Source organism: Delphinus delphis, chromosome 19, assembly GCF_949987515.2.
Source record: "Delphinus delphis chromosome 19, mDelDel1.2, whole genome shotgun sequence".
Lineage (NCBI taxonomy): Eukaryota > Metazoa > Chordata > Mammalia > Artiodactyla > Delphinidae > Delphinus > Delphinus delphis.
In genome coordinates, this window is record NC_082701.1 from 51,893,567 (window position 1) to 51,909,811 (window position 16,245).

General features: G+C 47.0%; 1 protein-coding gene across 1 annotated transcript in view; it reads right to left on the minus strand.

The window, feature by feature from the left end:
* Positions 1-16,245, minus strand: part of PIK3R5 (phosphoinositide-3-kinase regulatory subunit 5) — a 71,851-nt gene that overhangs the window by 27,957 nt on the left and 27,649 nt on the right. The gene's annotated exons all lie outside the window — the stretch shown is intronic.

Consider the following 16,245-nt stretch of genomic DNA (forward strand, 5'->3'; position numbering starts at 1 on the left):
AGTGAGGGGTGGCGGGGGGAGTGGAGAGGTGCGGCCCTCCCTCCCTCCCCGCCCCCACCCCCGGCAGGGGTGAGTGGCTGCAACAGCCCAGGGAGTGCCCGTGGCGTGACCAGACCCCCGTGCTGGGCAGGAGGACCTCAAAGGAAAAATCAGGATCACGTGGGGGACTTTCTCTGAATTTCCAGGCCTGTGTGCCCCACCCCTCAGGGATGGCCAGGGAGCCTGGTCACAGAGCTCCCCGCCAGTGCGCCGGGGGCTCTGATGCTCGGGCCCGGCAGGGGCTGCCTTCACACATGCCACACCTCCACCCTGCCACATCCTCTGCTTGGGTGCCCAGGCCACAGGCCCCTGGTCCTTTTCTGCCCTCACCTCCACTTCGGCCATTTTTCTTTGCTGTCTCCGAGGCTTAGCAATGTTACCAGTTATTCAAAGACCTTGCTTGGCTTGGTCTTTCAAAGAACCCCCTTCTGGGAATTCCTCTGGGAACTCCCTGGCGGTCCAGTGGTTAGAGGACGCCACGCTCTCGCTGCCGAGGGCCCGGGTTCAATCCCTGACTGGGGAACTGAAATCCCAGAAGCCACGCGGCACAGCCAAAAAAAAAAAAAAAAAAAAAGAACCCCCTTCTTTCCCCCGTCCTACTGAGGAGAGAGCCGGGGTGTTTAGCTCAGGCTGGAGGGCTGCTGTGGAGGAGATCTAAGAAGGGGTTTTAGCAGCAGGTAGGGAACCATGCCAAGGGCCACATTCTGAAAGCCTCCAGCAGGGCCAGCCCAGCTTCACAGTGATGTGTCAGGGCTCCTGGGTCCCTCAGGAAGCTGTGACAGGTAGTGCAGTGCAGCAAATAATCCTGGCCTCTGGCATCAACAGACTTGGATTCAGATCTCAACTCTGGTATTTGCTAGCCATGCAAATGGGCAGTTTCTTTAAACTTTTCTGAACCTCAGTTGACTGATCTGTAAAATGGGTGTGACGATGGTACTAACCCCCCAGGGCTGTTGGGAAGGTTAAATGCCACAGTGGATGTGCTGAGCGAGCTTTCAAGACACGAAAGCTGGGACTTCCCTGGTGGCACAGTAGTTAAGAATCCGCCTGCCAATGCAGGGGACACGGATTCGAGTCCTGGTCCAGGAAGATCCCACATGCCGCGGAGCAGCTAAGCCCATGCGCCACAACTACTGAGCCTGCGCTCTAGAGCCTGTGAGCCACAACTACTGAAGCCCGTGCGCTTAGAGCCCGTGCTCCGCAACAAGAGAAACCTCTGCAATCAGAAGCCCGCGCACTGCAACGAAAAGTAGCCCCCGCTCACCGCAACTAGAGAAAGCCCGCGCGCAGCAATGAGGACCCAACGCAGCCAAAAATAAATAAATTAAAAAAAAGAAAAGAAGACACGAAAGGTCTCCTGTTACAGTCTTTGCCACAAGCCCACTTTCCCTTGGGAATTTCACTGCGTTCACCCCGTCCAGGGAGACTCCCATGGCTGGCCGGTCAGGCCAGGTCATAGAAGGAAGTCGAGGAAGCAGTGGTCCAGCTCTGTGGAACAGGGGATGGACCAGGAAACCACAAGCAGAAGCACAGAGCTCAGAGCTGAGCCATGCAAACGACATGCAAAGAGCTAGGAAATCCTACCCCGGACCCAGTAGGCAAAACCTCCTACTTCCCCAGCCAGGGAGGAACCAGGCACCCAGAGAAACAGAAGCCCTTTGTGAGCTGCCCAGCATCACTTCACTTCGGTGATATCCCTGGGATGGCACGGGGGTGGGTACACGGAAAGCAGCACGCATGCGTTCATTCTTCCATGGACTTACTAACTCCTTACTATGTGGTGGGCACTAACGACACAGCAGTGAATGAAGCAGGCGTGCCCCGTGGTAGGAGACAGAGACAGGGGACGACCTAACAGACGAAGAAAGAGGTCACGGCAGAGGGGGATATACGCTGAGAAGAAAGTGATGGTGCTGGGAGGGGGCCAAGTGGGGGGCCCCCTCCAGGTCGTTGGGAGGTCAGGAGAGCCTCTCAGAAGGGACCTTTTAGCTGGATGAGGAGGCCAGGAGAGAAGTGAGGGGGAAGAATGTTCCAGAAAGAGGAGGCAGCAGGTGCAAAGGTCTGGGTGCAGGAATGGACCTGCCACGGGCTGAGACCTGGAGCACGGGGCCCAGGACGGACCAGCCCCCCAGGCCACCCACCCTTCTGCGGCTGAGGTGGCAGACTGAGATCAGAAACACTTTCACTGGTGAGTCAGGCCCATGGACCTTGGGTGTTTCCATTAGTGGCACCTGGATGTCCAAAGACGTCCTTGGGCCCTTCTAGGGCAACTTTCGTGGTCACCTTAGGGCCTTTTGTGTGCCAACTCTTTGTGTGCAGTCCAGACAGGGGGTCTGTGGACCCTGAGCCACACCAGGCAGACATCAGGCCCCTCCTCCCCGGGTGTGCCGGTGCCCAGCATGGATGCGTGTCCCTGGGCATGAACACTCAGGATGCGGCCTCGTCCGTCTGCCTGCAGTGGACACCCAAGTGCAAGACACTCTTGAGCTCGGTCCTGTGCAGGCTCAGGGCCGACGGCACCCACTGGAGGAGCTAGAAGACCAGGCACCTTCAAAAGGATGAGTTCGGAGCGTGACTGGCTGGCCCAGATGTCATCAGCAGGCCTTGGTCCCCACAGGTTGATTCATCCCCGATCAGCCCCCGGGGCGGTGCTCAGAGGAGGAGGTGAGACCCAGAGAGCCTAAGGGGCAACCCCGGGTCCGGGCGGGGCTGGGAGAATCAACGCCAGAAAAAATCGACTAGGATATAAAGCAGGACTTCCGAAATCCCAAATGGCAGGGAAGGTGCTCAACGACCCACCTGCTAAAGTGCTAAGAGTCACCGTGAGCTGTCAGGGCCGGGGGCCGGCGACCACGCTGGGGGGCTTGCCGGGAGGTACGGGTCCAGAACTGGTACAGCTGCCCACTCCGCAACCCCCGTCAATACAAGAGGACCGGGAAGAGAGGAGGGCTTGTCGACCATTCCAGGGGGTCCTCCTTTCTCTCCCCAAGGCCAAGGGCAGAGGGACTTAAAAAGAATCCCTTATTCAGACGGGACACCTGCCAGGAGGGGATGCTGCCCTTTTGGTCTCAGCTCACTCTCTATCCAGCCAGCAAACCTACTTCTGGGCTACCTGGGAGCCGTGGGAGGGCTAAGAGGAGCGGAAGGCGCGGCTGGCAGGCTCCCTGCTGGGCAAGGCAAAGATGTGAGCTCCCTGCGGAAGGGTGGAGGTGGCGGTAGATACTTGGATGAAAAGCTAGACTTGAGCTGTTTTGTTGATTCTTCACTGGGAGGGCCCCCAGCCGGGTGAGGGAAACGTAGCAGTAAGAGGCTGAAGGTCGGACCACCTTTGGGGGAAGCTGGAGGGCGCGTGGGCACTCTGTGGCACAGAGAGGTTAAACAACTTGCCTAAGGTCACACAGCTAGGAGGCGGCAACGCAGGGAGTCTGGCTCTGCCTGCCGCTTGGCACAGTCAGATGCAGTTCCTGGGAGACAAATAAAACTAATTCATGTTTCTACCCCAGCGAGTGCAGGCTCAATCAACGAACATTAATTAGGAGCCCTGCATTCCCAGTTGCCGGGAATCTTGAGCCCGCCATGTCTGTCTATGCCAGCTGTCCACTGCAGCCCTGCCTCCTCCAGAAAGAGGACCAGGGCCCACAGAAGCAACAGTCTAGGCTGGACCAGGCGATGACCATGGTGGCTTGAGGGGCCCAGTCATTGTCTAGCTCAGAGCGAGGGCTGAACCCTGTGAACTAGGTTTAAAGATCCCTCTGCCCCGTCTCTGCTGCGACAGACAAGTTGGCTGTGTCACAAAGCAGGAATGAGTCACCCTGCCCTATTGTGTCGCAGTGCAACTGATACAAAGGCAAGATGCAAATACACATCCTCAGACGATGTCACTCCTGCTGCAGCCCTCTCCTTAGAGCAGCGTCCTGGGGCCGCTGCGAGCAGCCTGTACGGGCTAAGGGCTGCTCCCCAGCACGCGCCCCAAGGCCCGTGGCCCACGCATCTTCCCTTCTCTGGGCCCCGAGCAACATTCCCATCTCCTGGCCTCAGGGTCCTCTGCCGTTCATTGGAGACGATCAAGACCTTACCCTTGGGCACTGGGCAGAGTTCCCGGTGTGCCCCCGCCTCTCTGGCATCCTGAGGCCATCTAGAGCTTGCCCTGGGTCTTCAGAGAGGCTGGACTTGCCCAAGGCGCTGGGCCGTGGGAGCCGAGGGATGGGAGCCTGGCCGGGGATCCTCAGCTGAGCTGTCCTGGGGGTAAAGCCAGCACCCCGCGGCTCGCCACCTGGCCCTCTGGCACGCTCATTTCTGTTTGATGAGTCAGTCATCAGCCGCTTCTGTCAGCAGAACCCCCGTGGCTTTGGGGCGGAGATGAATGGGGAAGAGGTGGCACCCCTCCCTCCCCAAGGATGATGCCTTTTCTCAAAGCCTTGGTGGGCAAGGCCTGGTTTCCCCTGGCATCCCCCTCCCAACCCCCGTTGCCACCTTACTAAAAGGAGCTCGAGTTGTGAAATTCCAGCTGCTGCCAGGAATGGGAATGCCCCCCCGCCACAGTGGGGTAGTGTTGAGACATTCCACAACGGGGCCTGCTGCCACCTCCAACTTCCTCCTCTGAGCCAGTAAGGATGAGTCCTTACTGGGGACCCTGAACAGGACAGTGAGTCCTGGAGCTGGAGGGGGAGGGGGTTGGGGGAAGGGGGTGCCCAAGGGCAGAGGGAGACCGCCTCTTCACACGTTGACATGACCTGTGATGCAAGACAGGGGTCATCTCCCCTCCTGGGCAGGGCTAGTCAGAGGGGCGGGGCCTGCCTGGGTCCAGCTTCCTCATGCAGCCCCCCATGCAGCTGGGAAGAAAGCTTCTTTTCTTGGGGGACTTAGTGCAAAACGGCAGAACTGGAGGGCCCACATCTCCTAGGGACGGAAGTATGGGCCAGGGTCTGGCGGCACCCCACAATGCTTCCCTGGTGTTCTGGAATATTCCAGGCCCATGCTTTGAAGAATCAGTCCCACAGGTGGACGTAAGAGAAGCACTAAGGCATGTGGTCCCGTGCTGACCCCGCTTGCCTCAGTCCTGGGTCACTCCTCCCTCTCCCTCTTCCTATCGTCCTCCCTTCTCGGTCACCACTCTCCTCCTCGTAAGGCAGAATCTCTTCTACAAACTAATTTTTGTTTTTTTTTTTTTTTTTTTTTTTGCGGTACGCGGGCCTCTCACTGTTGTGGCCTCTCCCATTGCGGAGCACAGGCCCCGGACGCGCAGGCTCAGCGGCCATGTCTCACCGGCCCAGCCGCTCCGCGGCATGTGGGATCTTCCCGGACGGGGGCACGAACCCGTGTCCCCTGCATCGGCAGGCGGACTCTCAACCACTGTGCCACCAGGGAAGCCCCATATATGGCTTTGACTCTTAGAACCACAACAATATTTTACATACCCCAAATGAAATAAATCGACCAGGAAATGGGGAGGCACGGGGGACAAAAATGGGAAACAAACAACAAATTGACCGTACTATAAATGATTAGCATAACCGCACTGAAAGGAATGGGGAACACAGGAACCACCTTGAGTAACTCTGGAAAGTAGTATTTTCACTGGATACTGTAAGGCTAAAGACAAAAAAAACCACATACAAATACTGTGTTCTAGTTACTAAATCTGTTTCTTATAGGGATGTGCGTTAAAAATCCTGCAACTTCTTCATGTGTATGCTAGGACTGAACAAATAAGTAAACAGATCACAGATAATGAGAGCCAGTTTCTCACTGTTGGAGAAAGAAGTTACAGATAAGGAAAAGGGAGAAGTCTAGACTGAACCACCTTATGGTGTTGGACTGGAATTGGAGAAATCAGTATCGACTCATGGTTTTTCATGCATATTCAGATAGATACACACAGAAGTGGAAAAAAGATGTGTGTGAGCTTGGATTAACATGCATACATATATTTTCTAGCTCTGTCTGCGGAGAGAGCCTAGAAACAACGACTTCCCAGTAACGATGAGCACACCTAGTGCCCAGACCCTCGTTTCTAAATACCATTCTCCAATCAAAGGAACCAGGGCTCCTTAGAGAAATGGCTGATTCTAGGACTGGGACAGGAAATACAGAAGTTAAACCTGAAGACCTGGAACATCTTGTAGAGTCAGAAAATAAGTCAGTACTTGAAAAAGGATGGGGAATGTCAAAAAGACATGGGAGCCAGCTTAAAGGAGCTTCCAATGGCCAAAGCCAGGACAATTTGAACAACTAAATAATGAAAGTGTTGGATTATAATTCATAGGATAAAATCAATACCCATGAGTCTACACTAATGTCATAAATAATAAACTAAAAAACATAAATGGAGGGGAAGGGACAGGTCTTCTTTACAAAAGAATTCCAATTAGTAAATGCGGGAGGAATGAGAGAAATACAAAATGACCATTAGACAAACACCACGGTAATAATTATTGCAGGCCAGATCCACCAGTGGATGCTAAAATCTGTGAGTGAAAATCTGAGAGAAAATGAGAGATTTCATGGTCTCGGAGTATTTCCCCCAAGAAACTGATCAATTCCAAAAAAAAAAAAAAGAAAACAATAACTTCACAGTGGAGAAATCCAGCACTGCCGTAACTTCATGACCAAACTTAATAGCACCAATAATAAGACATATCAACATCACATATCCCCTGATATGCTGCACTGAAAGGGACATAACATCACTTCTGTGGGATTCTTGCCAAAAATTCCTAACCACGCAATCTAATCATGAGAAATCATTCAAAACTGAATGGAGAGAAATTCTATAAAATAACTCACCGAAGAGTCAAGGTCATAAAAAATAAGGCAAGACTGAGGAACTGTCACGGCCTGGAGGAGACTAAGACGACTCAGAAACTAAATGCAACGTGGGATCCTGGACTGGATTCTGGAACTGAAAGGGGAGGTTAGGGGGACACTGGCTAAAATCTAAATAAGGATTTGTACCAATGATCATTTCCTGGTTTGGATAACTGTACAATGTCATATAAATTGTAACATTAGGGGAAGCTCGGTGAAGGGTATATAACTGGATCTATATAACCCTTCATATAGTTACATAGCCTTATATACCCTTTCTGTATCTTTCCAGGTGGTTATCCAAAGTTTCACTGCCCTTCATGAACTTGATTTAATTGTTATTTAATGAGGAGTCACAGTTCCTAATTACGGGCGGGTGGACCAGCACAGAGCTGGCTGCCTCAAGATCCCTGAACCCCATGTTCCTAACCTGGGGTTGAGAATCTCTGGGGCTTTTAGAGGGCCTCTGAGGGCTTTCTGGAAGAATGCTTGAACCGTATATTCATTTTGATGGCAATCTGGGAAAAGTTAGCAGTTAATACATTCTGGAGTATCTTGATAACACTATGACCCAATGTTACCATAAAATGTTGATGTATTTGCGTCTATCACCAATTTGGTGTCCCCTAAAAGGACAGGGCGTGCCAGGTGTGTTCCTGGGGTCTGCGAGAGCTGAAGGTTGAGCAGAATGAGTTAATAAGTGGGAAAATGTTTAGAATAGCACCTGGTACATAATAAGCACTCAATAAATGCTATCTATTAGCTATCGGGGTGCCTTCTTAATGTATACATTTCAACTCCAGGTGGCTTTGAGGTCAGGCCAAGAAATAAAACACTCCCTGGATGACTCTGATGCATAGTAGCGTTTTCTATTTTACAAATACACTCACACCCAAATCCCCACCACACACATGCTAGACTATACACCAGACTATAAGACTAGGAAAGCACCTTAGAGACCATCTAGTGCAACTCTCCCATTCTACAGATAGGAAAATGGAGGCTCCAAGCAATGAAGGACTTGTTCAGATTAGAAAGTGGCAAATTTCATATGATCCAACAATCCCTCTCCTGGGCATATATCCAGACAAAACCATAATTTGAAAAGATACATGCACCCAGATGTCCATAGCAGCACTAGTTACAATAGCCAAGACATGGAAACAACCTAAATGTCCATCGATGGATGAATGAATAAAGAAGATGTGTATCTATACAACGGAATTTACTCAGTCATAAACAAGAATGAAGTCATGCTATTTGCAGCAACATGGATGGACCTAGAGATTATCATACTAAGTGAAGTCAGTCAGAAAGAGAAAGACAAATATCATACGATATCACTTATATGTGGAATCTAAACAGATTCACAGGTATAGAGAATAGATTTGTGGTTGCCAAGGGGGAAGGTAGTGGGGGAGGGATGGATTGGGAGTTTGGAATCAACAGATGCAAACTAATATATATGGAATGGACAAGCAACAAGGTCCTACTGTAGAGCACAGGGAACTATATTCCATATCCTGTAATAAGCCATAATAGAAAGGAATATGAAAAAGAATACATATATGCATAACTGAATCACTTTGCTGTACAGCAGAAATCAGCACCACATTGTAAATCAACTATATTTCAATAAAATAAATTTTTTAAAAAGAAAGTGGCAAATCTATAACTAGAATCTCAGTCTAGAACCACAGGACAGTCACGGCACCCTCTGGCTTGGGTGAGAATCAGACACCACTGCCCGGAAGTGAGTGACCTCAGCTCCTCTCCTCAAGATTCAATACTTTTTCAAATTTCTTCCAGAGCTTTTGGGCTGTGTAGGTATTCAACTTCTTCACATGCCAACTTTGTAAATTTAGGTTTTCTGACAGTATCATTCATTTGAGTCAGATTTTTAAAATTCTTAGCGAGAATCTGGATCTAGAATTCCTATATAATTTTTTTAGATATTTATTTATTTTATTTATCTATTTTGGCTGTGCCGGGTCTTAGTTGTGGCACGTGGGATCTTTAGTTGCGGCATGTGGACTTCTTAGTTGCGGCATGCATGCGGGATCTAGTTCCCCGACCAGGGTTCGAACCCAGGCCCCCTGCATTGGGAGTGCGGAGTCTTACCCACTGGGCCACCAGGGAAGTCCCTAGAATTCCTATATACTTCTTGAAGTTATTTTTTAATCTGTGATTTTAGCCCCTCTCTTAATCTGAACGTTGTGACATTACATCTTCTTTTAAAATACAGATAAAATATTTGTATTTGTGTTAAATATTTTTACGCTGCATTACAATTCCTGAAATGATTATTTTTGAAATTTACAGTAAATGTCATAACTATGATAATAATAGTTTTTTCTGGACAGTGGTTTTAAGTTTCATTTATTTCATTGCTTGCTGTTTTGTACCATGTCATCCCTATTTAAGAGTTCTTTACTTTAATTCATTTCTTGCTCAGCCAGGGTATTTCGAGTAACTCCAAGAACAGTGTGAGGGTGAAGTACTTTCTGAGACTTTACGTGTCGTGTGTTATTCATGGAGGCTCACTATGAATTACGGCTTTGCCAATTATAGATTTGGCATAATTCACCATTTTTCCACCCTCAAAATGTTTATAGAAAGCCAAAATAATCCACTGAAAAATGGCTCTCACAAAGAAGAGAATTAGGTAAGGTGGCTGGATACAAATTAAAATAGAAATTAATATCGTTCAGTCCTACAGACGAAAAACAGAAATGGTGTTGGAAAAAAAAAGACCCACATACATAACAACAAAAAGAATAAAAGAAAAGAAAATAAACTTTTAAAATCTGCAGGATTTTAATGAAATAAAACTTTCGAGGGACACAAAGGAAGGCAGATAAATGGAAATGCACACCCTGTTGGTAGACAGGAAGATTCAATACCATAAAGAATTAATTCAAAATGAATCAGAGACATAAAGAGCTTAACTACAAAACTCAGAAGAAAACAGGAGGAAAGCTTCATCCCATTAGATGTGTCAATGATTTCTTGGAAAAGACACCAAAGCCTAGGCAACAGAAGAAAAAATAGAGAAACTTGACTACATCAAAATTTAAAACTGCATCGAAGGAAACAATCAAGAGAGTGAAAAGGCAACCTACGGAAAGGGAGAAAATATTTGCAGATCATATGTCTGACAAGGACGTAATATCCAGAATATATAAAGAACTCCTACAACTCAACAACAACGAAGAAACCCAATTAAAAAATAGTCAGAGGGCTTCCTTGGTGGCACAGTGGTGGAGAATTTGTCTGCGGGGACATGGGTTCAAGCCCTGGTCTGGGAAGATCCCACATGCCGCGGAGCAACCACAAGCCCATGCACCACAACTACTGAGCCTGCGCTCTAGAGCCTGTGAGCCACAACCGCTGAAGCCCACGCACTTAGAGCCCATGCTCCACAACAAGAGGAGCCCCTGCAGTGAGAAGCCCGCACACCACAATGAAGAGTAGCCTCGCTCACCGCAACTAGAGAAAGCCTGCTAGCAGCAACAAAGACCCAATGCAGCCAAAAATAAATAAACAAATAAATTTATTTTTTTAAAAAAAAGGTCAAACTGGGACTTCCCTGGTGGTCCAGTGGCTAAGACTCCGCATCCCCGATGCTGGGGGCCCGGGTTTGATCCCTGGTCAGGGAACTAGATCCCGCACACCGCAACTAAAAGACCCTGCATGCCACAACTAAAGACCCCTCATGCCGCAACTAAAGAACCCGTGTGCTGCAACTAGGACCCACTGCAGGCAAATAAAAAAGAAAAATGGTCAAAGGACTTCAATAACCATTTCTCCACAAAGATATTTGGCCAATAAGCACATAAAAAGATGCTTAACAGCTCTAATCATTAGGGAAATGCACATCAAAACCACAGTGAGGTACCACTGCACACACATTAGCATGGCTATTATGAAAAACGAAATAAAACAGAAATAAGCGTTAGTGAGGATGGGAAGAAAATGGAACCCTTGTGCACTGCTGGTGGGAATGTAAAATGGGGCAGCCACTGTAGAAAACAGTATGGTGATTCCTCAGAATATTAAAAACAGAATTACCACAGGATCCAGCAACTCCACTTCTTGGCATATACCCAAAAGAATTGAAAGCAGAGACCCGAACGTATTTTTATACACCCATGTTCACTGCAGCATTCGTAACAGCCAAAACGTAGAAGCAACCCAAGTGTCCACTGACAGATGAATGGATAAACAAAATGTGGTCTATACATACAAGGGGATATTATTCAGCCTTTAAAATGAAAGAAGTCCTGTTACATGCTCCAACGTGGAGGAATCTTGAGGACATTATGCTAAGTGACGTAGCCAGTCACAAAAAGACAAATACTGTATGATTTCACTTCTATGAGGCACCCGAAGTAGTCAGATTCATAGAGACAGAAAGCTGAATGGTGTTGCCAGGTTTTGGTGGAGAAGGGAACGGGGAGTTGTTTAATGGGTACAGAGTCTTAGTTTTACAAGATGAAAAGAGTTCTGTAGGTTAGTTGCATAACAATGTGAAAAACAACACTACTGAACTGTACACTTAAAAACAGTTAAGATGGTAAACTTTATGTCATAGGTATTTTATTTCAATTTTTAAAAAGAGTAAAAAACAAAAGAAGAATTAATCAACATCTGTGTGATATTACATAGGAATGTCAATTCTCTATCAGTTTCAGCCTAGAGAACAGGAGGTAAGGAAAGAGGACAGACTGCTTAATACAGGGTGGCCGGTCCACATCAGGTCCTGGGCTGGGTACTTCCACTTGATTGTCTAGTTTTGCTTTTTTTTAATAGATTTATTTTATTTATTTACTTATTTTTTTTGGCCGCACTGGGCTGGGTATTTTTGACCCTGGGCTGGGTCTTTGTTGCTGTGTGCGGGCTTTCTCTAGTTGCGGCGAGCGGGGGCTACTCTTCGTTGCGGTGTGAGGGGTTCTCATAGCTGTGGCTTCTCTTGTTGCGGAGCACAGGCTCTAGGTGCGCAGGCTCAGTAGTTGTGGCACACGGGCTTAGCTGCTCCGCAGCATGTGGGATCTTCCCAGACCAGGGCTCGAACCCGTGTCCCCTGCATTGGCAGGCAGATTCTCAACCACTGTGCCACTATGGAAGCCCCTGATTGTCTAATTTCATGATCATAATGACCCCATGACACACTCACAGTTGTGTACAATTCCTGAAGTTCAGGGAGGGTGTGCCATTTATTTGGCCAAATTCCTGTGGTCATAGTTCTTATGGCCTGAGCTGGATGCACATCCTAAGTTGGCCTGACTCCCAAATCCCACGTTCTCACTTACACCATGTTCACAGGAAGTTATCTCTACTGTGTTCTAGACACCCAAAAGGCTGAGTATGTGGTCTTACCTCGGTGTTATCATTTGAGGCTTCCCGGGAAGACATCGTGCACAAAAATTGCCTCAATCCTCACTGTCAGTGATTCAATCTCCCTGGGTTAGGGTGGCTCACTTCCTCTGTCCTAGCTTATTTTTCAAGATATAAGATTCCTGGAGGGACGTTTAACAAACAGGTCTGTGACGGCAGTGACAGTGGCTAGTGGGCAGTGGAACGACTCCAGGGCCAGGAGAGGTAGGACATGTGAAAAGGTGGGTGGTGATGGCGTGGGACGGTAGGGAGCGGATGAAGCAGACGTGAGGAAAAGGGGAAGGAGAAAGATGCTAACATGTATGCATGTTAGATTGAAAGACAACGGGACGCATCATGTTGCCTTTGTATGTGATAATTATAATAACAGCAGCTAATGCTAATTGAGGGCTTACTATGTGCCAGGCACTGTCTAGGTGCTCTCTATGAATTAACTCATTCAACCCATATGCGGTAGACACTCTCTTATCTCCATTTTCCCATTTTACAGATGAGAAGACGGAGGCACAGAGCATTCTCTCAGCTGGTAAGTGAGGCATGTCCTTTCTTGGCAGGACCTAGGCAATTTAGCTTCTCTGTGTACATAAAGGAAACCATAATGGAGCCAGAGATGGGCAAAATGAAATGACTGTGAAGATGGGGAACCAGAGAAAGACTCTAAGAATTTACCGAGATATAAACTGCAGGCAGCAACCAAATTCTATGGGCCCCTGGGCCAAACCCCGGCACCTGGCACTGGAGGCTGTTCAATCTCGCCAACTTTCAAATTTAGAGCCTGTCTTGTTTGCCAGCAAATGCTCACGGAGTAATAAAATAGCAAATGAATGCAAATGTAGAAACTCCAGGAAGACCAATTACACATATACTGGCAGCTTTCTGATTTTTCTGGATGTGGAAAAAGACTGTGGTTCTGACAAACTGCATTCGTTATAGCTGCTCACTTTCTGCAGAACCATTTCCAGTTTGTGAGACAGACAAGAATGTTTCATAGTTTTAGGCAGAGAAGATTCTATGGAGCACTGAGACTTCCAGATAGATGCTTTGCCATTGGAATAAATTTGAGACAGACTGCCTAATTCATGCTCTCTGACCTTGACTATCGTTTCCTCCCTCCCACAGTGAAGACAGTTCACCATCCATCTTCCCTCCATTAATCCAACAGCAGGTGATTGTTCTCAGACACCAGCGTGTCCATCTTCTTTGGTCTCTTTTTCACTCTCTTTCAGCTCTTGCCCAGTTATATAAGAAAAACCTCTCGCCTTCTCTCTCTCTCTGTCCCGTTCATGAATACCATTCATTAGCTCTGGCCAGGCTATAATGAGGTGCCCCAACCCCTCCCCCAAACGTAGACGGTGTCTGAGAAAGCCAAGTAGGGAGCCAGGCGTTCCATGCACACTGGCAGTGTTAAGCCCCCTTCCACCGTGCAGTCTCAACGGAGACCACTGGGATGCCTGCATGTCCAGCCCCACAAGACAGTAAAGAGCACTCCCCCCACTCTGGGGCGGTGTCAGAGGAAGTGTAGTGAGAGTCAGGGCTTTCACGGCTGCCCAGCAGTAATGAGGTCACCTCCTCTACCCCATGGTGTCAATGGGGCAGTAATGAGGCACTCCTGTCCCTCCCAGCCAGGGAGGTATCGGTGGAGGCCTAGTGTGAAGCCAGAATTCCCACTCCATCCACGCAGCAGTAATAAGGAGCATCTCCTCAGTATCAGTGGAAGCTGAGAATGGAACCTGGATTTACACCCTCACCTGGCAGTAAAAAGGCAGTTCCCCCTCCCCACCCCCTGCCCCACTCTCCCTTTCAGGGACGTGTTGGAGAAGCTCAGCAAAGCAGAGGTTTAAATAAGATGCAGAGCCTTAAAACTCTTATAACAAAATACCCCAAATGTCCAGATTTCAGTAGAAAATAACTAGTCATATCAAGAATAAGGAAGATCTTAAACTGAATGAAAAAATGCAATCAGTAGATGTCAACACCAAAATGACAGATGGTTAAAAATATCTGAAAAAGACTTTCAAGCAACCATTATTTAAAATGCTTCAATGAATGACTATAAACACATGAAAACTAGAAAAGTCTCAGCAAAGAAATAGAAGACACAAATAAGTACCAAATGGAAATTTTAGAACTGAAAAATATAATAACTGAACTAAAAAATTCAGTGGATGAGTTCAACAGCAGAATGGAGGGGATAGGACTTCCCTGGTGGCACAGTGGTTAAGAATCTGCCTGCCAGTGCAGGGGACATGGGTTCGATCCCTGGTCTGGGAAGATTCCACATTCTGCGGAGCAACTAAGCCCGTGTGCCACAACTACTGAGCCCGTGTGCCGCAACTACTGAGACTGTATGCTGCAACTACTGAAGCCTGCATGCCTAGAGCCTGTGCTCTGCAACAAGAGAAGCCCCAAGCCTGCGTGCAGCAACAAAGATCCAACGCAGCCAAAAATAATAAATTTTAAAAAGAATTAAAAAAAAAAAGAATGGAGGGCACAGAGGAGAGAATCAATGAACTTGAACACACAACAATAACATTATCCAATCTGAACAACAGAGAGAAAATCAAATGAATAAAAATGAACAGAGCCTCAAGGAAATGTGGGGCTATAACAAATAGGTTTAACATGCGTGTCATCTGAGTCCCACTGAGAGAAGACAGAGCTAAAAAAAACTACTCAAAGAAATAATGGCTGAAAACTTGGCAAAATTTGGCAAAATGCATAAAACTACAGATTCAAGAAGTTGTATGAATCCCAAACAAAATAAATCCAAGAAATACACACCAAGATACATCACTGTCAAACTTATAAAAACTAAAGACAAAGGAAAAATCTTGAAAGCAGCAACAGAGGAACAACATCTTCTCTTAGACGAAAAATAATTCAGACGACAGTGGACTTTTTATCAGAATTCATGAAGGCCAAAAGGAATGGAGCAGCAGTTTTCCAAGTGCTGAAAGAAAAGAACTGTCAACCTAGAATCCTATATCCAGTGCAAATATCTTTCAGGAATGAAGGGGAAACCAAAACGTTCTCAGATGAAGAAAAACTAAGAGAATTTGTAGCCAGCAGACCTACTCTAAAAGAATGGCTAAAGGAAATTCTCTAAACAGAAAGAAGATGATGAAAGAAAAATATCTTTTGCAATATCAGGATTGAAGAAAGAACGTGGCAAGCAAAAATCTGGGTAAATACAATAGACTTCCCTTCTCTTGAGTTTTCTAAATTATGTTTGATGGCGAATAACAACTTATAACACTTGTCTCATATAGTGCTAAATGTATGCAGATAATAAATAAATAAATGCAGAGTAAATATTTAAGACGATTTTATAATAAATGGGAAAAAGGTAAAGGGGCCTAAAAAGAAGTAAGATTTCTATATTTTATCAGAACTGGTAAAATTATGACATAATTAAACTGCGATAAGTTATGTATATAAAATAATATCGAGAGCAACCACTTAGAAAGCTATATAAGAGATACATATAGAAACATTATAGATAAATCAAAATGATTTCTCAAAAAAAGTTCAAGTAATCTATAGAAAGGCATAGGAAAAACCCAGAAACAACAACAAAAACACAGAAAAAAACCCACGAAACAAATAATAAAATAGCAGACTTAAGCCCTAACATATCAATAATTACATTAAATTTAATTGGGCTAAATGCACCAATTAAAAGACAGAGATTGGGGCTTCCCTGGTGGCGCAGTGGTTGAGAGTCCACCTGCCGATGCAGGGGACACGGGTTCGTGCCCCGGTCCGGGAAGATCCCACATGCCGCGGAACGGCTGGGCCCATGAGCCGTGGCCGCTGAGCCTGCACGTCCGGAGCCTGTGCTCCGCAACGGGAGAGGCCACAACAGTGAGAGGCCCGTGTACCGGAAAACAAAACAAAACAAAACAAAAAAAAGACAGAGATTGGTAGTGGATTACAAATCATGACTCAACTATTTGTTGTCTATCATAAACTCACTCCCAAATATAATGATACAGACAAGTT